Source organism: Mobula birostris, chromosome 16 (assembly GCF_030028105.1).
Source record: "Mobula birostris isolate sMobBir1 chromosome 16, sMobBir1.hap1, whole genome shotgun sequence".
Classification (NCBI taxonomy): domain Eukaryota; kingdom Metazoa; phylum Chordata; class Chondrichthyes; order Myliobatiformes; family Myliobatidae; genus Mobula; species Mobula birostris.
This window is the reverse complement of record NC_092385.1, coordinates 13,925,159-13,948,105: the sequence shown is the minus strand read 5'-3', so window position 1 is coordinate 13,948,105 and position 22,947 is coordinate 13,925,159. Positions and strand designations below refer to the sequence as shown.

Here is a 22,947-nt window from a genome sequence, read left to right as displayed (position 1 = left end):
AGCATTGTTCGCATCCTCTCACCACTCATCTAAACATAAAGGAGAAAGATGAATAAGACTGATCATGGATATTTTTCATCCATTCTCCAAATATTCCATGCACTCATTAAAGTGAAGACAGATATGGATGACCTCAACTATTCTTCTTGCTTCAGAAAGTGCACTTGTTTTTATGGAATTAAATTATTTACTAGTGACAATGTCTTTATATTTATTGACCCACATTATTTTCTCTGAGTGGAATGCTTGAAGGAACATCCACTGAAGGGAATAGCATCTCCTCACTACAGAAGTCAATGTTTAAGATGTCAGATGGGGTGACTCTTTAGTGCAAGATGTACCAATGAGCCAAGACTGACACCGAATCTCATTTCCATGTTCGACCTCTTGCTTTCTTTACCATTTTCCATTAAGCTGGCAGGATCATGGCTTAATGCTATCTTAATCTTAATGGCAACAACTTGAGATAGAAGCTACCAGGAAAGTCCACTCAAATACGACAAGCTGAGTTGTTGTTGTTGAGTTTCTCTCCGAGCCTAGTGGCAATTGTTTGTTTTATCTGAGGCCGAGTGGCTAGCTCGATGCACAACCCAGCGCGGATGGAAAGGGTGTAAGGAGATGGCGAGATTCAAACCCGGGACGACTCATCTTGAAGTCCGGTGCAGATGCCAATGCACAACTGGCCAGCGAAATAAGATAAGAGGCCAAAAATATTCAATAGTTTTCATCATGTTTTGATCTGAATGCTCCAATGGTTTGGACTCAGGAGAGAAAACCAAGGAGCTGAGGTGACTTTACAATTTTGAAATGCTTGAAGCAAATAAGTTCAAGCAGGATGCAGGGTGTTGATTCTTTATTCATTTTCATTGTTTAAATTTAGATAAATAATTTGCATAAATGACACTCCAATGTGCATAAAAATAACATATAGCATCTTTAACCTAGAATGTACAGTCAAATATAAAATGAGATTTTTGTACTGTCCTGCCTAAGGGTTTCAGCCCAAAACATCGACTGTAATTTCTTTCCATAGATGCTTCCTGGCCTTCTGATTTCCTCCAGCATTTTGCGTGTGTTGCTTGAGATTTTTGGAATGTGTTAAGGCTGATGTAACCTTGGATCCTAGATGATAGTAATATATTAAAACGTCTTTTTTTTTAGATTTCTTTTTCAAGGCTTTCAAGGCACATAAGCTTGGTTTCGGGGACCTTTGAGCAAACTCACAAGCCTTCATTACAGGTACAGCATGGAATAGGCCCTTCTAGCCACTCTGCCTAGAAATTCCCTGCTTTAATCCTAGCCTTATCGCAGGACAATTTACAATCATGAGTTAACCTACCAACCGGTACATCATCGGACTGTGGGAGGAAACCGGAGCACCCGGAGGAAACCACGCAGTCACGGAAAGAACATACAAACTCCTTACAGACCACATTTGTGGTAGGTGGAATTAAAACCCACTGCAAGACATGGAATTCTGTGAACACATGGCAGATTCATATTTGAAGAGAATAATCGGGCTGATTCACATTTGGTAATTGCATGCCTTCCCATCAAAGCTTTGTGTTTTTTTTGGTTCAGCAGAAGTGTTATCCATCAATTTCATCACAATGATGTCATGCAATATCATTAAAATTCAAGTTAGCTATTTCCCACCAGCACCTAGTGCCGAGTATACCTTTAGAATTGAGTTACAGAAACAAATCCTCTAAAGATTAATCAGGAAGCATCATTCACTTTTAATGTGTGGTTTGATTCCCCGTGATTCAGATCACTGCATCATAGGACCCCATACAAAAATAGATTTGGCAGTTATTCACAAAATCTCTCGCCTACACAATGCGATAAACCTGATTCAAAAGGGATCTTGCAATTAATTTTAGACAAAATTCTAAGCTCTAGTCACACGCCCACCCTTCTAAAAGCCAATGAACTTCAGGTCAGGACTCTGACTTCCTCGGATCTCAGATATACTTCGCACAAGCTGGCCCTCCCAATCTGTTTCAACTTTTGAAGGAAATTAGAAGTTTCCACTGGAGACCATCCCAAATACTTTATTTGTGGAGCTCTGGTTCTTCACTCAGAGGGTGGCGAATCTGTGGAATTCATTGCCACAGGCGGCTGTGGAGACCAGCTCAATGGGTGTACTTAAAGCAGGGGATGATCGGTTCTGTTTAGTAAGGATGTCAAAGGTTGCAAGGAGAAGCCAGGAGAATGGGGTTGAGAGAGATAATAAATTGGCCATGATGGGATGGCAGAGCAGATTCGATGGGCTGAATAGGCTCATTCTGCTCCTAATGGTCTTATTGTTTGAGAAGAAAATGCCTGCATTTTTACGAAGTTAGCAGAATTATTGCATTTCCAATTAACCCAGTAACTGCAGTGAGCTGTGCACTCATCCCCACTTAAGGTATCATTATTTATTGATAGTCATGGTGAATGACTCAGAAAATGAATTTCATACACAGCCAAATGGGCATCCATTACCTTGAGAAAGAAATTAGCCCTCTGTAGTATAAATCATGCACATTACTTCAATAGGTCATCCACTGTTATTCTATATCAAATCCCTGTACGCTATATTAATAATTGAGCCATTCACTGCTGAGAAATCAGTGCAAAAGTTAACTCTGATTAAATTAGAAATAGCCGTTAATAAATGTAGGAAAAAGTACTAAGTCAGTTGACATTGGATAGAATCTAATAAAGCACTGTTTGCAACTCACTAGGAGTGAGTGATAACGGGATTTGTAACCCATTAAAAGTATGTGGTGCTGCCAAGTCTCCCTAGGAGAGTCAGCTGCTGCAGCACAGCATTAAGGGTTTCACTGGTAGGAAATGGCGTGTTGACATCTTGAATTTTAATGATGTTTCTATTTTTAGAGAGAATTCAAGAACCTGATACCAATAGCAGAAAGGATTACCGCAACATCAGTATGACACTAAGGAAACAAGGAATCAATTTACCATACTACAGCATAAGACAGCAATGCAAAGTGGTCAGATTTCATTTAAACTCATGCACAATAGGAATCAAATTTGCTTATGCAGTTTACACCAGCGTTAACAGTGATTACAGATATAGTCCATGCATAACAACACACTAAGCATTCTCTTTATCATAGCAATGTCAAATTTAGTTGCATTGATAAAGTTAGCTTTGAACTCCACAGCAAAGAAAAACATTTTAAAATAAAATGGCATGAAACTCATTAGATGCCCTGTTCTTTCAGGACTATGTAGTGACTTCCTTCTTTCAAACAATTCTAATGAAATTGATGGAACCATATTAGGAAGAGATTGTAATATAGCTCCAAGAAAAGCTATGGCAAGCTCCACTCAGCTATTCTTAGAAAGGGTATTATTGACCTTGAAAGCTTACAACCATCAGGAATAAATATAACTGTGGCTGTCAAGGATTACATTTGAGGAAAAAGGAAGGAGGTAAGCCAAGCTTGCTTTATTTATGAAGGGCAAGGCTGTAAAAAGATCTGATTCAAGTTTTTAAAATGGAAACAGAGTTGATCCAAGCAAATTGCCCATCACAGCGAGAAGGTCCAACGCAAAATGGAAACCTAGATGTTGGAAATGAAAGAAGGAAATCGGATAAGCATGTTTAGAGGAGAAGTTTACCTTTGGTCAGCTGTATTAAATGCATACACTCAGTGGCACTTTATTTGGTACGCCTTGTACCTAAGGAAGTAGTCACTGAGTGTATATTTGTGGTCTTCTTCTGCTGTAGGCCATCCACTTCAAGGTTCAACATGTTGTGCTTTCAGACATGCTCTTCTACTGTTCTACTGCATGGTTATTTGTGTTACTGTTGCCTTCCTGTCAGTTTGAACCAAGTCTGGCCATTCTCCTCTGACCTCTCAGTATCAAGGCGCTTTCACCCACAGAACTGCCACTCACAGCATACATTTTTGTTCCCCGCACCATTCTCTGTAAACTCTAGAGATGGCTGTGCATGAACATCCTAGGGCATTAGCAGTTTCTGAAATACTCAAACCTTTCTGTCTGGCACCAACAATCAATCATTCCATGATCTAAATCAACCAATCATTTAGATCATATTTCTTCTCCATTCTGATATTTGGTTTGACCCTCTTGACCATGTATTCAATTGCTGTCACATAATTGGTGGATTAGGTACTTCTAATAATGAGCAGCTGTACAGGTGTACGTAATAAAATGGCCACTGAGTGTATGAGAGAATTATTTCTGTACTAGACTCATGCATTCTGATAAATAACAACACTGAAGTGAATAGCAAATTGCAGGATACAATCAAAAACACAGTGTTAATGGTCCTAACCATTCAGTGACATACATCAGCAAGATGAGTGGTGTCGCAGCAATAACCTTGCACTCAACGTCAGTAAGACCAAAGAACTGATTGTGGACTTCGGAAAGGGTAAGACAATGGAACACGCACCAGTCCTCATCGAGGAATCAGAAATGGAAAGAGTGAACAATTTCAAGTTTCCGGGTGTCAACCTCTCTGAGGATCTACCCTGGGCCCAACATATTGATGCAGCTACAAAGGAGGCACAACAGCGGCCATATTTCATCAGGAGTTTGAGGAGATTTTGTATGTCGTCAAAGACACTCACAGATTTCTACAGATGTACCCTGGTGCATTTTAACTGACTAAATCACTGTCTGGTATGGGGAAGGGGTGGCTACTGTTACTGCACAGGATCGAAGTAAGATGCAGTGAGTTGTAAAATTAGTCAGCACAGGCCTCCGTAGTATCCAGGACATCTTCAAGGGTCATGCCTCAAAAAGGTGGCGTCCATCATTAAGGTCCCCCATTACCAAGGACATGCCCTCTTCTCTTTCTTTTCAAATCTTCTTTTATTATTATTAGATTAGATTAGATTATGAGGACACTCAGTCCTCATTTATTGTCATTTAGAAATGCATGCATTAAAAAATGATACAATGTTCCTCCAGTATGATATCACAGAAACACAAGACAGACCAAGACTAAAACTGACAAAAAACACATAATTATAACATATAGTTACAACAGTGCAAAGCAATACCGTAATTTGGTAAGAGCAGACCATGGGCATGGTAAAAAGAAGTCTCAAAGTCCTGATAGCCCCAACATCTCATGCAGATGGTAGAAGGGAGAAACTCTCCCTGCCATGAGCTTCCAGCACCGCAAACTTGCCGATGCAGCATCCTGGAAGCACCTGACCACAGTCTGACTCTGAGTCCAAAATTATTATCCAAAATTAACAACAGTACATTGAAGTAGGCAACACTTACAAAGTCTCAAGGAAAAAAGCATTGTTTTTAAAGATTGAAAAAATTTTGGTGACAAAAAAAAGAGAAAAAAAACCCATACTAAAGCAAAGAAAAGTGAGAAAAAAAACATTAGGTGTTCAACCCTGGAGCCATGCGTCATACAAAAAGCTTCTAAAGATAAACATCAAACCGCCAGCAAGAAAAAAAAGTACCAAAAATTTACAATTAGATTGTGGAGGAAACCTATCAATTAACTCAAATGATAGCAATGAGCAAATAAACCCCATCTTTTCTCAAAACCAAACATAGGTTCAAAGGTTCGACTTCTAATTTTCTCCAAACTAAGACATAGCATCACTTGAGAGAACCATTGTGACAAAATGGGAGCCAACATTTCCTTCCACTTCAACAAAATGGCCCCCTTAGCTATCAATGCAACAAATGCAATAACATGCTGGTCAGACAAAGAGATACCATGGATATTTTGAGGAATTATTCCAAAAAGCACAGTTAATTTGTTAGGTTGTAAATTAATTTTAAGTGCTTTAGAAATTGTAGAAAAAACTGACTTCCAGAACTGTTCCAGTATAGAACAGGACAAAAGCATGTGTGTCAGTGTAGCTGTCTCAGTTTTACATCTATCACAATAACGATCAACATTAGGAAATATTTTAGACAATCTCTCCTTCGTCAAATAGTAACGATGTACAATTTTAAATTGAATCAGTGAATGACTAGCACAGATCGAAGAAGAGTTAACCAGCTTCAGAATCCGCGTCCAGTCCTCCGTCATAAAAGTCAAATTAAGTTCCTTTTCCCAATCTTGTTCAATCTTAAATAAAGGACACTTATCCCATTGTAATAGTAAATTATAAGTTCTTCCAATGGAACCCTCCATCAAAGGGTTCATACTCATAATAGTATCTAACAGGTCCGCATCCAATACGTAAGGAAAATTACTTAAATATTTTTGTAAGAAATGTCTAACTTGAAGGTATTGTAAAAAGTGTGAGTATGAAAGAGAATATTTATTCTTCTCATTGATATCATAAGGAAGGAAGTACAGAAGCCTGAAGGCACATACTCAATAATTCAGCAATGGCTTCTTCTCCTCTGTCATCCAATTTCTGAATGGATATTGAACACAACTTTATTACTTTTTTATTCTAAATTTTACACTACTTATTTAATTTAACTACATATATATATATATGTATATATGTTTACTGAAATTCACTGTATTCTTCTGTATTATTATCTATTGCATTGTGCTGCTGCTGCAAAGACAACAAATTTCCCAACATATGCCGATGATATTAAACCTGATTCTGATTCTGATTATGCTTCTTAGCTGCTGGTTGTAACTACCTGTTTTGTAAAGGCTAATTTATACTTGTGCGTCAACTCGATGCCGTAACCTACGCAAGTGGCCTACGCGCGTTGTGAGCATTTATACTTGTGCGTTGGTGTGTCTGCGTCCCTTTGCAATTCGGGCACGTCGCGCATTCGCACACACCTGCCCACACAAGGATTCATGGTCATAGTAGTCTTTCTTGGGGTAAACAAGTTTAAAGCCAGCGTCTTTTTTCATAAAAGCAAAGTGTGTCCTCCATAATTTCAGAGGTCTGTCAAGCTTTATGGAAAGCATCGCAGCCAGAGTTCCTTCCCTGCCCTTCAGTCACCCAGTGGGAAGCTGCTGCAGCGTAGGAGGAAATGTGATGCTACCAAGCGGACCAATCACAGGTGTTGTGGTCTGCGTTGTCGCAACGCGCAGTTACATTTTGGGAGGGGTGCACGTCATGCTATGGCATAGGCTCTGCATAGGATTCGCGGCAACACCGTACGTTTGGCGTCGAGTTGATGCAGAAGTATATATCAGCCTTTAGTGTAAAGCCACTGTACATAATTCCCACAAAATGGTTTAACATTGTCAGAAATTCAGTGCTTTGTCATTGCTTGCAGATGGATTATGAAAAGAGGTTGTAAAAATCCTTATAGAATACTCAACGGATCAGACAGCATCCATGGAGGAACTCAGCCGGTCAGACATCATCCATGGTTGCTGCCTGGCCTGCTGCCGGATCTGATGAAGGGTCTTGGCCCGAGACGTCGACTGTACACTTTTCTATAGATGCTGCTTGGCCTGGTGAGTTCCTCCAGCATTTTATATGTGTTGTTTGTATTTCCAGCTTCTGCAGATTTTCTCTTGTTTGATCTTGCAGGATCTGTGGCGTTTATGATTTGCATGTCAAATTGTGCTAACACAATTGCCTTTATCCTTCTAATGCAATTTAAACATTCTGTGTTAATGCTAAAGTTCAATTCTGATTGTCCTTTTGTCAACCACGTCTCACAAGCTATTTAACATTCTTAATCAATGATGATACATGTTAATTTATAATATAATCATTCATTTGTTATGTGCCGTGTCATATGACATGGGTAATCACGGTCTTTCCATGATCATGATTGTTCTTGACAAATTTTTCTACAGAAGTGGTTTGCCATTGTAAGGACACAAAGATGGGTGACCCCAGCCATTACCAATACTCTTCAGAGATTGTCTGCCTGGTGTCAGTGGTCACATAACCAGGTCTTATGATACGCACCAACTGCTCATATGACCATCCACCACTGCTCCTATGGCTTCATGTGACCCTGATTGGGGGAGTGGGGTGCTAAGCAGGCGCTAGACCAGGCCCAAGGATGACCTGCCAGGCTAATGAGGGAAGAAGCGTCTTACACCTCCTTCAGTACAGACAAATCTCCAATCCACCGCCCAATGAAATATAATGTAGTATTCATGCTCAAAAGCTCTCCCACTCAAAAGTAACACAACAATTTCTGAGATCATTATAGCATGCATTGTTCTGTCACTAGCACATTTCAGTATATAACATAGAGGCCATGAACTTATGCACAGATCAGAGCCTCAAATCAAATATACAGCCAAAAGATTAACGACATTTGAGCCTGAGGTATGTTACAGGTACTACTACAATTTTTTATCTGCACTTTCTTAATATATAATGGTTAATTGTCAATTCCCCGCTTGAATGGAAAGACAAAGTTGATCTTATTCCCATAAGCACAGATGCAATGTAAATCTTACTTGCTGTAGGAACAGAGCATCCTTAAGAACTGTTCACCATAAAACACAAATTACACAGAAATTTTACAAAAATAAAGCACAATTAGAACAAAAAAGTCTATTTTAGTGCAAAATTATTCAGAGTGGTCACACCTCTCATTAGCCTGGTCCAATCGCTCCAGGTACTAAAGCGCCTCGAGCAATTGCACTTCTTACATATAAACAAGTAATTTTTTGGCACATTGATGCCAGCTTTTGAGCATTTAGTAAACAATTATCTTTCTGCTTCTTCGAATGCATTTTCATGGCATTGGCATTTTTGCCTTAATAATTGGAATGTTTTCCCACTACTGCTTCTTTAACATGCTCTGCCTGACTGCTGAAGAATGGAGAGCTAAAAAACTGAAACTTGCATGGTAAAACATTTAGAGGAGAGACATGTATTCAAGATTCAAGTACACTTATTATCAAAAAATGTATAAATTATAGAGCCATGAGACTTGTCTGCTTACAGGCAAGAATCCTGAAAGAACCCAATTAAAAAAAAATAAATCCACGCCCAACACACAGAGAAAGAGAAGAAAGCACAAATGATGCAAACAACAGAAGTGAGCACAGCATTCCGAATCAAATTGGGTCCTTAGATCCGAATCCCCGGAGCAGCCCAAAGTAGGCCCAAAGCCTCAGTCTCAGTTCGTCATATAGCAGGGTAAATCACTGTGAATCTCGCAGACGTGAAGCACAGCAGCCGGGGCAGTCTCACAGCCTCAGCGTCACAGAGAGAGGAGTAAACATCGCGGGAGAGTAAACGAAATTTGTCCGACACTCGCCTACTCTCTCGAATGCTTGCTCAGTTCTCTTCAGTTTACGCTTGGAGCTATTCCAATGAAACTTGAAGGGAAATTGATCAGCAGAAAGTTGATTATAAAATAGATCTACTTACAATTTGTTATGTCCATGGATGAATCTCCAATCTGGTGACTCCCTCTTTAGGCACCAAGATATACAAATGTTTGTAATTCAAAAGTATAATTGAGTTACCTTTTTAGGTCATTTAGAAGTCATTGATTCCTTGATATCTCTGACAAATTAAGAGAACAAGAATTCAGGAAGTGCTGCCAAGTTGTTATCATCATTGGTAAATCTGAAATTGAACTTCAGAGTGTACAACACCTTTGGAGATTGGCTAGGAATACTGCACCTTATATAGTACATAGGCTCCTGTGGTTAATGCAGTTTGTAAATAAGAACATCCTCATGTTCCCTGAGAGAGATTGTCCATTGATTACCTCCGGTCATACTGATGAGGTCATTCTATAGTCACAACTGGAAAGAACAAAGAGCAATTTTATTCAGCTGAAAGGGAATATATATATAGAAATAAGCATTCCTATAATCAGTGGAGCAGGATGGGTTTAAATTGAATAACATATGGGGATCATAATGAACACAAGAACATCCCAAAACACGTTTATGCTCTATTGTTTCTGTTTTAGGCAAAGTCCGTTTCAGCCTATTGGCCCTGTAACCCAATCAGTCCTCCGTCACATTAATGTCTCCAGATTCTACCACTCCCTTGGACTCTTCTAGCTATACACTTGCACTCAGGTTCTCAAATACCATCCTTAACGCTCTTTCTCTATGTGGAGGAGTCATAGCGCAGAGATTCTTATGAGTCAATGGAATTTTCTTAAGGAGGCTTTTGGCACATCATTCTAACCTTTTTTTCTGTTGGCCTAGTAACCTCTCTCCAAATGGTATGTTCTGTGAACCTAGTGTTGAGAATGTGGATGACTTAGCTTACCTATTGTGTCTGAATGAATGTACCTTGGGCCTTAATGATGTGAAATGGCTGGCAAGAGGGCAATGATATATGTTTGCTTTTAAGACCACAAGCCATAGTAGGAGAATTGGGCCATTGATGCTGCTTCAACAATCCATCATGGCTGATTTATTGTCCCTCTCAACCCCATTCTCCTGGCTTCTCCCTGTAACTGTTGATGCCCTTTCTAATCAAGAGCCTATCAATTTCCACCTTAAACGCACACAATGAAGTGGCCTCCACTGATGTCAGTGGCAATGAATTCCACAGATTCACCACCCTTTGGCTAAGAATTCCTCCACATATCTGTGTTAAAGGAGTGTCACTCTATTCTGAGGCCATGACCTCTGGTCCTGGACTCCTCCACTTTAGGAAACATCCTCTCTACTAGGCCTTTCAATATTCAATAGCTTTCAATGAGATCCCTCCTCATTCTTCTAAACTGAAGTGAGTACAGGCCCAGCGCCATTAAAACATTCCTTACGCATTACCCCTTTCGTTCCCAGAATGTACCTCCTTTGGATTCTCTCCAATGCCAATGCAAAGGGCCCAAACTGCTCACAAATCCTTATGATGAATCTGTCGCAAGGAGTCCAGGCCTTGGGAAAACTTGGAGGGCAGGAACTTAAAAGATACTTGGACAGGGATATAGATAAGAAAGATTTAGAGAAATATGGACCAAATGAGTGTAAATGGAACTAGTTTAGATGGGAATTTTGGTTAGCACGGACCAGTTTTGTTGAAGGACACATGCAGTATGACGCTATGACTCTGACATAAGAAATGAAAACCGAAGTGGACAATTAGGCTTCTGCCATTCAATGTGATGGCCTGTCAAAGTCCAGCTCTACGTCCCTGTTGTGAGAGGTGGAAATGGGTAAGGCCGGCCAACCAGGCTCTGCTGAAGCTGTACAGGCCAATCCCCTGTGCAGTGAATACAATGGATTGCAGAAACATTGATGAACTCCATCCCTACCACCGATTTCAGAGGACAATGCGGAGGAGAGGTCATCAATGGCCTATTCTCCACTGGGAGCTAAGAGCCCAAGTTAGCAAGTAAAGTATTCAATGTGACTGATCCTTGAGCTAAACCCATATACCTTAAATCTCTTAACACCTAACAAAGTACCATTGCTCCTGATCTAGACCATATGCAACATTCATGTTGCTGATTTATTAAACTTGTTTCAGTGCCCAGTCAGTGCGTAGCACACTGTACAGCTGCTTAACAGCTCCGCTGGAGGCCCAGTTTCACATCGGGACGGTGCTGTTTAAAGCTAGCTGCATCGCTTCCTGAAAGGCAGGCACTGTGACTGCAGCAGATATTGACTTGGCTTCTACACCTGAAGCTAGTCAGAGAAATATTCAGCCTTGGCTCGGAAACACTGTTCCCAACGTTCCAACCTTCACAAAGGTTAGGGGTGGTTTGCTGCAGACGATGGGAGGAGGACAAATATTCTGTTTCCCTCGGGTCTAGAGAAGAGGAGGGGTGGGACAAAGCCAGCTGAAGTCAGCAGTCAAGCTCTGGGCGCCCAAATGCAATACCACATTAAATTTAGTGAACTCATACAAAGTCAGCCGATGCATTTCCCAAAACTAAAGCCACCAACAGCAAGACAATCCACCAATATGGCTTCATGAAGAGGCAGTGGCCTAGAATGAAGTCCTGGACCATTGATCCCAAGGTGTGAGTTCAATGGCCACCACGTCAGCTTGGAAATTAAAATTCAAGTTATTAGATAAATGTGAAATTGGAAAAATTTATAGTTTCAGTAACCATCACCATGGAACTGTTGTACTGTCATAATAATCCTTTAGATCACTAAGGTCCTTTGGGAGTTGACATTTGGGAGCCTACAGAGAAATCATCCCCCTGACACACTAGTGTCAAAAAAACAACCTCTCCCTCAGTGTTGCAAAAACAAAAGAGCTGGTTGTGGACTGCAGGAGGAATAGAGACAGACTAACCCCTATTGACATCAATAGATCTGGGGTTGAGAGGGTGAACAGCTTCAAGTTCCCCGTACACATCACCGAGGACCTCACTTGGTCTGTACATACCAGCTGTGCGGTGAAAAAAGCACAACAGCACCTCTTTCACCTCAGACAGTTGAAGAAGTTCGGCATGAGTCCCTAAATCCTAAGGACTTTCTACACGGGCACAATTGAGAGCATCCTGACTGGCTGCATCACTGCCTGGTATGGGGACTGTACTTCCCTCAATCACAGGACTCTGCAGAGAGTGGTCTGGACAGCCCAGTGCATCTGTGGATGTGAACTTCCCACTATTCAGGACACTTACAGAGACAGGTGCATAAAAAGGGCCCAAAGGATCATTGGAGTCCCGAGTCACCCCAACTACCTCATGTTCCAGGTGCTACCATCCGGGAAACGGTACCGTAGCATTAAAGCCAGGATCAACAGGCTCCAGGACAGCTTCTTCCACCAGGCCATCAGGTTGATTAATTCACACTGCCACTATTGTACTTCTAAGCTATATTGACTGTTCTGTTGTATATCTTACCGTACAGACTATTTATTACAAATTATTATAATTTGCACATTGCACATTCGGACAGAGACATAACGTAAAGATTTTTACCCCTCTTGTATGTGAAGGATGTAAGAAATAAAGTCGATTCAATTCAATTCAGTTCAATTACCAATCCTTACACATTCTGCTCTGTATATGATCTGCCACTGCTGTTGACTCTTAGCTGTCTCTCCCACTCAGGGACAATTCAATGTCAGACCTGACAACAATATTCCCATCCTGTGAACTCATTTAAAAATTGAACAGGAGAGTATGACTCAGCAAAGTGATTACAGTTCTCTTGCAGGGCAAAGTGATGTATTGTCATTGATAGCAACAGCTAACCACTGGTGACGCCCATATGACTGCAATAACCATAGTGGGCTTTGGTGAGGATTCGGACCTATTGACCTTGGTACCCTACTCAATCCTTTCCCTAGGTCCACCAAAGTCCAGCATCAAGCACATCCCCATTCCATTCTCAGTTATTCTTGCCTCAGGATCACTGCGGGCTAGCTCTGCTGATGTATGTCATACTTAAATCTTAGAAAGGGTGTGCTGAAACCGGAGAGGTGTCAAAGGAGGTTCGCGAAAATGATTTCAGGATTGATTGGCTAGTCATATGAAGAACGCTTGATGGCTCTGGGCCTGTACTCACTGGAATTTTGAAGAATGAAGGGTAACTACATTGGACTCTATCGAACGGTGAAAGGCCTTGATAGAGTGGATGTGGAGAGGATGATTCCTGTGCTGGGAGAGTATAAGACCAGAGGGCAGCCTCAGAATAGAGGGGCATCTTTTTAGGACAGAGATGACGAGGAAGTTCTTTAGCCAGAGAGTGGCGAATTTGTGGAATTCCTTACCAAAGGCAACTGTGGAGGTCAAGTCTTTATGTATACTTAAGGCACAGGTTGATAGATTCTTGATTGCTCAGGGCATGAAGGATAAAGGGAGAAGGCAGACGATTGAGGCTGAGTGAAAAATTGGATAATTGGATCAGCCATGGTGAAATGATGCAGCAGAATCGATGGGCCAAATGGCCTAATTCAGCTCGTATATCTTATGGTCTTACTATGGTCTATAAATGCTTGATACCATAAGACCATAAAATCATAAGGCATCGGAGCAGAATTATGTCATTCTGCCCATCGGTACTGCTCTGTCATTCCATCATGGCTGATTTATTATCCATCTCAATGCCATTCTTCTGCTATTGACATTAGTACTAATCAAGAGCCACTCTGAATTGACGCAGTAGGGTCCAGGCCCCACAGTGTACCAAAGCAACAAAACCCAATGTTTGGACAATGATTTAGGCACCGGGCCAGATTGTAAAAGTCAGGGTGTCGAGGCCAGAGCCCGGAATCGGGCCGGTTCACCTTACTGCTCCACGACATCTACTCAGCTCTGCACTGAACTAAGGGTTCGTGGACAAACTCTTTGTGGACTTCAATTCAGAAAACTATTTGCTTATGTTTAATGCTTGCATGATTTGCACGTAGAGTGTTTGATGATCTTCTTTCTTAATGTTTTTGTTAGGATTTCTTTGTTTCGTGACTACCTGTTAGGTGACAAATCTTAAAGTTGTATAATGTATACATACTATGATAATAAATGTACTTTGAATTTTGAACTTAAACTTTGAAGAGCCTATCAACCTCCACTAAATGTGGTGATGGGTGTCGGGTGCTGAGAATAATGCAGTGCCCCACCTATATCTGCTTGATCCTTTAAATAATGCTTACTTTGACGATTAGAGTTGGAAAAACTTGTATTATCCCATCAAAGAATTGGGTCAATGTGCTTAAAATTTTGTCAGAAATTACATTTAGGTTTACGTTGATATTAATATCCCTTGAGAACATTAGATGCCAGATAAGCACCACTGGGCTCAGATAGACCAACTTCATTAACAGCTGGTATTGAGTGTGTGCACAATTGGTTAATGCTGCATAAACACAAGATTTGTCTGCACAGAAATGTGTTTTTGGGCTCTGTGTAGATAAATTTCAGGGCCAAAGATATGTAACACTTCAGTAAAATTATGGAACTCTAGTAAGTATCAACCCTTTGCGCAATTTAGAAACATCAATGAAATCGATTAGCAAGTTGTTTGCAAGTAGTTTGTCAATCTCATTCAAGGCCCCGGCGAGGGTGTTGTGCTGCCTCCAGGCAGCCGAGTGTTTGGTCAGCTGGTCACAGTTAACAATGGGAGTTAGTGGTTGGTCATCCTGACATCATATCAACACTACTCTCTATTTAATCTCATCATTTGCCTGCTTTTCATACTTCTGGTTTGCTTAAGCACCCTCAGTAAACAGTAGCCAGGCAAGATTGAAATGATTGGGGTCGGAGACGGGCCAGTTCTGCTCTTTACTCTGTGGCGTTTGCTCAACTCTGTGCTGGACTGAGGCTGTGGCCTGCAACTAGTGGACATCTGGATCAGCTGCTCTGATGCCCGGTGTTGTGAACGTCAGTTCTGAATGCTGCTTGCTTGCTTTTATCATTTGCATGATTTGTGTCTTTTCTCTCTCTTCACACTGCGTGTTTGACAGCCTACTTTTGTTTTTAATACGTTCTTTTGGGTTTGTTTCGTGGCTGCCTGTTAGGAGATGAATCTCAAGTATAAAGTGTACATGTCTGTCTGTCTGTCTAGGAACCATATCCGATGCGGACTTTGGTGACCATGGTTTTCCATATAGATCGTTTTTTGGATGACTTCCATTTCCTTGATGTGTAGCCACCTGGCTAGGCTTTTGACGTACATAAGCCGAGGTCTTCCTCTAGGTTTACTCCCCTCCATCTTTCCAGAGAGTATGAGTTTTTCTAGTTCATCTTTCTGCATGATGTGTACTAGGAATCTGAGTTGTCTTTCTCTTATTGTTGGTATGAGTGATTGAACTGCTTGGGCTCTTCTGAGAACTTCTTCATTTGATGTGTGTGTGGTCCATGATATTTTTAACATTCTCCTGTAGAACCATAATTCAGCTGCTTCTAGTCTCTTTTCCATTGCTGGAGAAATGGTCCAGCATTCACTTCCATAAGTCAGGATAGAACAAATGTAGCACTGCAGTATTCTGTTTTTAGTGTACGTGCTCATCTTTCTGTCTGCTAATATGGTCTTCATTTTTTGGAAAGCTTCTTTCGCCATTGCTATTCTGTATTTGATATCGCACCTGCCATCACTTGTTATTACGCTGCCAAGATATCTGAACTTGTTGACTTGTTTGATGTTTGATCTTGATCACGCATTGTGGGATGTTTGTCTTTCTGGAGATGACCATGCTTTCTGTCTTCTTGGTGTTGATTGAGAGGCCTCTGCGATTATTCTCTGCTGCCACTATAGTGAGTAGTTCTTGAAGTTTTGTTTCTGAGTCAGCTATTAGTACAATGTCATCAGCATATCTGATGTACATACAAAGTGTACATACTTCGATAATAAAATGTACTTTGCACTTTGGGCTTAATGAACTTTTTGAACTTCATAACTCAGCCCTTAAGTGTGCATGTAACTGAATACATAGATTGCCAAACTGAGTCCACTTTGTATTCATAGTAGTCAACCATGGGCAGCACACAGATGAACCTTGAGGCAAAGAATCTCCACAGAGTGCACGGGACAAAAGCCCAGTGACTGTTGAAATAAGCAGGGGAACGCTTACCTTAAAGCTCTCCAGCTTTTCGTTAAACACAGGACTGTAAATCACACTAAACAACATCTAAATAAGTGGAGAAACATATCACAGAGTAAGTGTAGCCAAGCTTTTCTTGGCAAGACATATTGGAGCCTCTTCATTAAGTTTAATGAGATTTGGTCAATTTTTGTCGCGTCCCTGTGAGCTGTCTTGGGTCATATTAGTATACCAAAGAAGCTGCATTATGCCAGGTTTTGTTATTTGTATTAAAAAAAAAGTTTTGACATTTTGTGCTTTCCTGTTTCTTTCTTGATCAAAAATTCTTTACTGCCATTTCATTGCTTGGCCCTAATCTGTGCTGAAATGTAGTTACAGAGAAGGGTGATGAAGTGATGGTTAGCAAACCCAGACTTCCAGATTTTTCCTAATGCCCTGGGGTTATCATTCCAGGAATGATACAACTTATTTTTCTCTCTAGGATTCCACAATAAGATCTGAGCCCCATTGGAAAAATGAACTGTCTATTGGCCAGAGAATGTTCGTAAAATTCTACAGACTAGAAGTAATTTTAGGGGTGATGCTGAGGACTAGTGGTAAGGAAAGCAGAGATCATGGAGGCTGTTGAGGAATCAAGGGTGAATGCAATGTATGCGATGAGCAGAGAAGCCAGCAAAAACCAGCCAGCATGGAATAAAGCCTTACAAGAGACTCGGGATCTGAAATTTATGGGTGTTCCACAGATGTAGTCAGGATTGATTGATTGATCATTGGTGGTGATCATAGCAAATGAATAAGAAAACATACAAACAGAATTCAGCCATTCAGCACTTTGGGCCTGTTTCACCATTCAATATGATCATGGGTGATGTGCTTCAGGCCACATCTCCTCTCCTTTCCCAGCTCCTCCGGGCTCTCCGTGCCCCAACCTTTCAAAAGTGTGTGTTCTTCCTCTCTGAATATTCTCAATACCTTACCATTGAAAACCCATAGGAATGTACAATTCCAGAGATTCTAGACGAAACTGACCGATTGCAAAGGAGATGTGGTCAGTGATCCCACCGAAGAGAGGGGATGAGTTTGGATCAAGCTTTCTGCATGTGTTGTTGATCATGGAAAGGTCAGAAAGCCAGGGTGCCAGTGTGCTCGCAGGGCAAATAGGGGGTGAACTGGTGCAGCAAGAATTTGTTATTTGGGCTTGGAGGAAATACTCCATCCATATCTATCAAATATGTCAGTAAAACTATTTTTCTTCAATCCAGCCCTCTTTGGCTCCTTGCCACTCTAACTGTGAAAACTAAGGCAACAAAAGTGAAAAAACAAAATAATTGGACCTATGAAGGCAAAAATTCTCAAAGTATCCCAAGTTTCTGAAATTGGTCTCACATTCCTTGCCCCATCTCTGGAAACTGGAAGGAATAGGGCAGTCTGGGTTCAGTATATCTTTTCATTTTTGCTTCTCATCCCAAACAAGCCCTTCAGGGGTTAAATAATCAAAGTACATGTATGTCATCATATACAAGCTTGAGATTCATTGTCTTGCAGGCATACTTAGCAAATCTATAGACTAGTAACCATACCAGAATTAATAAAAGGCTGCATGATCTGCTCATCTGGATTGCAAAAGACAATAAAATGTGCAAATACAAAAAGAAATAAATAATAATAATAATAAATAAATTAGCAATAAATATCGAGGACATGAGATGTCGAGTCCTTGCAGGTGAGTACGTAGGTTGTGGGATCGTTGTGGGAGGTTGAGTGCAGTTATCCCACTTGGGAGCAAGACCCTGATGATTCAGGGGTAGTAACTGTTCCTGAACCTAATGATGTGGGTCCTGAGGCTCCTGTACCTCCTTCCTGAAGGTAGCAGTAAGAAGAGAGCATGGCCTGGGTGGTGGAGGTCCCTGATGATGGATGTTACTTTCCTGCACTGTTTCATGTAGATGTGCTCAATGTTTACCCTTGCTGAATGGGCCATATCCACTACTTTTTGAAGTTTTTTACCCTCTCTTCCACAACCCTACGTCATCAAAATCTTTATGACTTTTGAACTAGTGCAGTAACCTCACCCCAAAATATAATGTGTTTTCAACGAGAAGGAAAATGGTAGGGTATTGAGACTATTCAGAGAGGAAGATCATCACATCTGGAGTTTCTCCGGTTAGTGGACGATTTCCCTCCACGTCTCTCTGACGTAGTGGGGAACTGCGTACGAGGCAAGTTACATCAGTGGTTTGCCATCGCCTTCTGCCGGGTGAGTTTCCAAAGAGATCACCAGCTCGTAACCCAGCACGGATGGAAAGCGTGCAAGGGAGCCGGCTGGAGCTGGATTCAAACTCAGGACTTTCCATCCCGAAGTCTGGCGCTAATGCCCATACGCCACCAGCCAGGTCTTCAATGAGAAGACAGAGGCTTAAAAAGAAAGTAATGATGCTACTAATCATTAAAGACACAGGCATCATACAATTGATGAAATTAGGTTAGCTTTATTTGTCAAATGTATATTGAAACATTGAAACATACTGTGAAATGTGTTGTTTGTGCCTAATCAAATCAGCAAAGATTGTACTGGGCACTTGAGGGCTGAAAGTGATAATGGATTTGTAATCCCTTAATTTGGACATCTTTAGAACAAGAAGTATGGAATAAACGTTTCATAGTCCGAAGAAGGAAGGTGAATAGAACTTTAGAAAATGAAAAAAGTTCTTCACCTGAAAGATAAAGAATCTCTCAAGGAAAATCTATAGTTGACCCTTGCCAGAAAAATACTGTGAGATAGCAGAGAAGACTTGATTCTGAGAATTTCCAAGTTTTCCATAGATTTCTACTTTGTCCCAGGAAGGGAATCAATTGGGATAGGTAGGAAGTCTGTGGGAAGAGAGGGTATGGAGAAAACGTTATTGGAGGTGAGAGGCTTGTTGAGCAGGGGTTAAACTATCTGAAATAGAGGAGGTAACCACCTACGGTTTTCCCTTAACCTGAAGGTATAAAAATAATAGATGGTTTTAGATACAAACAATCTGTAACACATACAACTTCCTGCCAAAAGGTCTCGGCCTGAAACGTCAACTGCACCTTTTTCCCATAGATGCTGCCTGGCCTGCTAAGTTCCTCCAGTATTTTGGACGGTTTTAGATGCATCAATTTCGGATTGCATTTGCAGAGACTGACCATCACAACATTTTAAATTTATTATAGAGGATTGAGTCGTTTCAGAATTGACATTCAAGGCTTAGGGAAAGGCGATCCACTTCACAGCATTTGAAATGTGATCGGAGTGCAAGTGGGACCAGGGTGGAGACAGCAAACTCAGCACTAGCCTTCCTGAAGAACACGTAATTCCTCTCTAGAGCTGTGTCATTTCCTAAAGGGAGATAGAGCTGCCTAATAGCTGCAGATCCATTTTTTGATTTTAGTATTCATTTAGGTTTCAAGGCAAAGTCAAGTCAAATTATATTTATTATCAAAGTGTGTGTACTTTATACAACCTTGAGACTCGTCTCCATACAGGCAGCTATTAAACAAAGAAATCCAATAGAACACATTAAAACAAAAGACTGTCAAACACCCAATGTGCAGAGAGAAAAAAAAGAAAGAAAAAAAGTGCAAACAATAAAAGTAAGCAAATAACATTCAGAACTGAAGTTCACAAAAGTGAGTTCACACTGTGATAGTTGCAGACCACAGTGAGAGTTCGGCGCAGAGATGGGTAATCCTCGCGGAGCAGCGATTTGAACCGGCCCCGACACCCTATCCTTTTCAATCTGGCCTGGTGCTTAAATCATTCAGACCTTGCTTTCAGACCTGGACCTTGTCAATTCGATACTTTCCTGGGCCGGTGCCCTGCCACCTCAATTCAGCCAGTAACCAACTTTTCCAATTCAACCTGGCGCAGAAATTGATCAAACCTTGGGCTTTTCCTCACTCTCAGGCCCAGGTCCGGGCCCTGCCACCTCAACTAAGCATTGCCTCCGTCCTCTTCACCTCAGTTCTGCTGAATCAAATTGCCTCCACGTTTGCTCCAGGAATGGCCAAACATTTGCTCATTCCCCGCTCTCCGGCCCAGATATCACCGCCTTGATTCAGCCAGTACACACCACACCGTAGCCGTCCTGCACCTTTGAAACTTCATTTCTTTCTGCAAAAATGCCAAGTTGTACAGGCGGCTCACAAGCTCAACTCCAACTGGGAAGTTACAGTCTATTGTTTGCAATGATCATTTAGCAGAAGAAGTGTGATTCAAATGAAGTATTTAATTGTTTTCTTTGTTTTATTTGCGATCAGCATGCAGACACCAAGCTTCACCAGCACCATCTTAAACAGGTTTAATTCTTTTGTTAGAGGTACCAAAAAAGAATTGGTTTTACAACATACAATTACTGCTTCATTTGTAATCTTCTGGTACTTCCTGTCCATTTTTAGATATGGTATTGTGACATAGACATGGCATAAATGCACAGAACTTAATATTTTTAAAACTTATATACATAGACACATTGTTTGTATCTAAAGTGACACCAGGTGATCTGTGCATGAAGTGAGAAAATGATAAAGTAGGGGTGGTGGGGTGGGTTTATGGTGGAGGTGTTGATCAGCCTGACAGCTTGGAGGAAGTAACTGTTTTTCAGTCTGGTGGCCCTGGCGTGGATGTTGTGTAGCCTCCTTCCTGATGGAGTAGGACAGTCTTTTTTTTTCTCTTTCTTTTTGTACTTGTACAGTTCGTCGCCTACCGCACACTGGTTGTCTGTCCTGGGGGTGCGGACTTTCATTGATTCCATTACGATTATTTGAATTATTGCGTATGCCCCCAAGAAAATGAATCTCAGGGCTGTATATGGTGACACAGATGTACTTTGATAATAAATTTGCTCTGAAGTTTGGACTTTTGAGCTGGGTGGGTTGGAATCATTTATGACATTGCAGGCCTTTTTCCTGCACTTATCTGTATATGTGTCTGTGACGGCAGGTAGGCTGGTGCTAATATTGCAGCGATACCATTAGTGGTATCCCTCCAGTGTCTGCTGATGCCAACTGTAAATAGTTCATGTCCCTAAGATGTTCAGGAGGGTGTGGATACTGCTGCCCAGTAGTGCATGAGCTGAGTACCGACATATGTTTGAATACCACAATGGTAGCTGGGTTCTTTTAATTCAAGTCATCTACTGATTAGTACCAGCAATTTAAAATTAAATAAAGCTGCAGATGCTGGAAAGCTGAAGAAGTGTCATTAGCCCGAACCATTAGCTCTGTTTCTCTTTCCACAGATATTACCTGGTCAGTTGGGTGTTTCCGGTATTGTTTTACTTTTGCTTTAGTAGCAGTAATTATGGTCATGAAATGATCGGATTGTCATAAAAAAACCATTTGGTTCACTAAAGTGAAGTTTTTTTTATTTATTAGGAAATGCAGCACATACATCTTTGGAATGTCGAAGAAATTGATGGCATTGCAAGTGACATCCATGGAGAAACACAATTTGAAAAATGCATGTTCAAAAGACTTCAGTAAAGAGAAGCAATCTTAAATACTTTATACTTTATTGTCGCCAAACAATTGGTACTAGAACGTACAATCATCACAGCGATATTTGATTCTGCACTTCACACTCCCTGGATTACAAATATTAAATACTAAAAATATTAAAAATAGTTAAAATAAGTAAATATTAAAAATTTAAATTACAAATCATAAATAGAAAATAGAAAAATGAGAAGTAAGGTAGTGCCAAAAAAAAACCGAGAGGCAGGTCCGGATATTTGGAGGGTACGGCCCAGATCCAGGTCAGAATCCGTTCAGCAGTCTTATCACAGTTGGAAAGAAGCTGTTCCCAAATCTGGCCATACGAGTCTTCAAGCTCCTGAGCCTTCTCCCGGAGGGAAGAGGGATGAAAAGTGTGTTGGCTGGGTGGGTTGTGTCCTTGATTATCCTGGCAACACTGCTCCGACAGCGCGCAGTGTAAAGTGAGTTCACGGATGGAAAATATACCACTGGCTTTCATGCTTTTCAATAATTGTCTGAAACACACCAGTAGCATTTGCATTATCTCTAGTTTTCCGTGATCCGGTGACCTTTTATGAAAATCTTGTAGCCAAAATCAAAGTATTTTCAATTTGGTTACCATGAGCCCACAGTTTCTGAACATGGTACTAAAGAATGATGGAAATGCCAGACAACATTCAGGTGTAGAATTATTTATTTTGTTTAGTTAGATATTGAGATAAAGCACAGAGTAGGCCCTATTGCCCTTCAAGGCATACCACCCAGCAATTCCCAATTTAACCCTTGCCTAATCACAGGATAATTTACAATGACCCAATTAGCCTACCAACCAGTTTGTCTTTGGACTGTGGGAGGAAACTGGAGCACTCAGAGGAAACCCACACATTCATGAGGAGAACATACAAACTCCTTGCAGGCAGTGGCGGGAATTGACCCCAGGTTGCTGGTATGGTAAAGCATTGTAACAACCACTACACTGACATGTCGCCCATTCGACGGGATTCATTCTCACTTTCAATACATGGTTAATTTTGCCCAGTGATACAAGACCACAGAGCAATATTTCACCATTGGCATTGAGTTGCAATTATTTTCCAACTTTTATTATAGT

At 41.0% G+C, this 22,947-nt stretch overlaps 1 long non-coding RNA gene across 1 annotated transcript; it reads left to right on the top strand.

Annotated features, from left to right (window-relative positions):
* Nucleotides 1-3,394: 3,394 nt before the first annotated feature.
* On the top strand, nt 3,395-21,846 carry LOC140210833 (uncharacterized). The gene is made up of 3 exons (XR_011889304.1): nt 3,395-3,444; nt 7,219-7,402; nt 21,738-21,846. It is a non-coding gene; the product is annotated as an uncharacterized lncRNA (long non-coding RNA).
* The last annotated feature ends 1,101 nt before the right edge of the window (nt 21,847-22,947 follow it).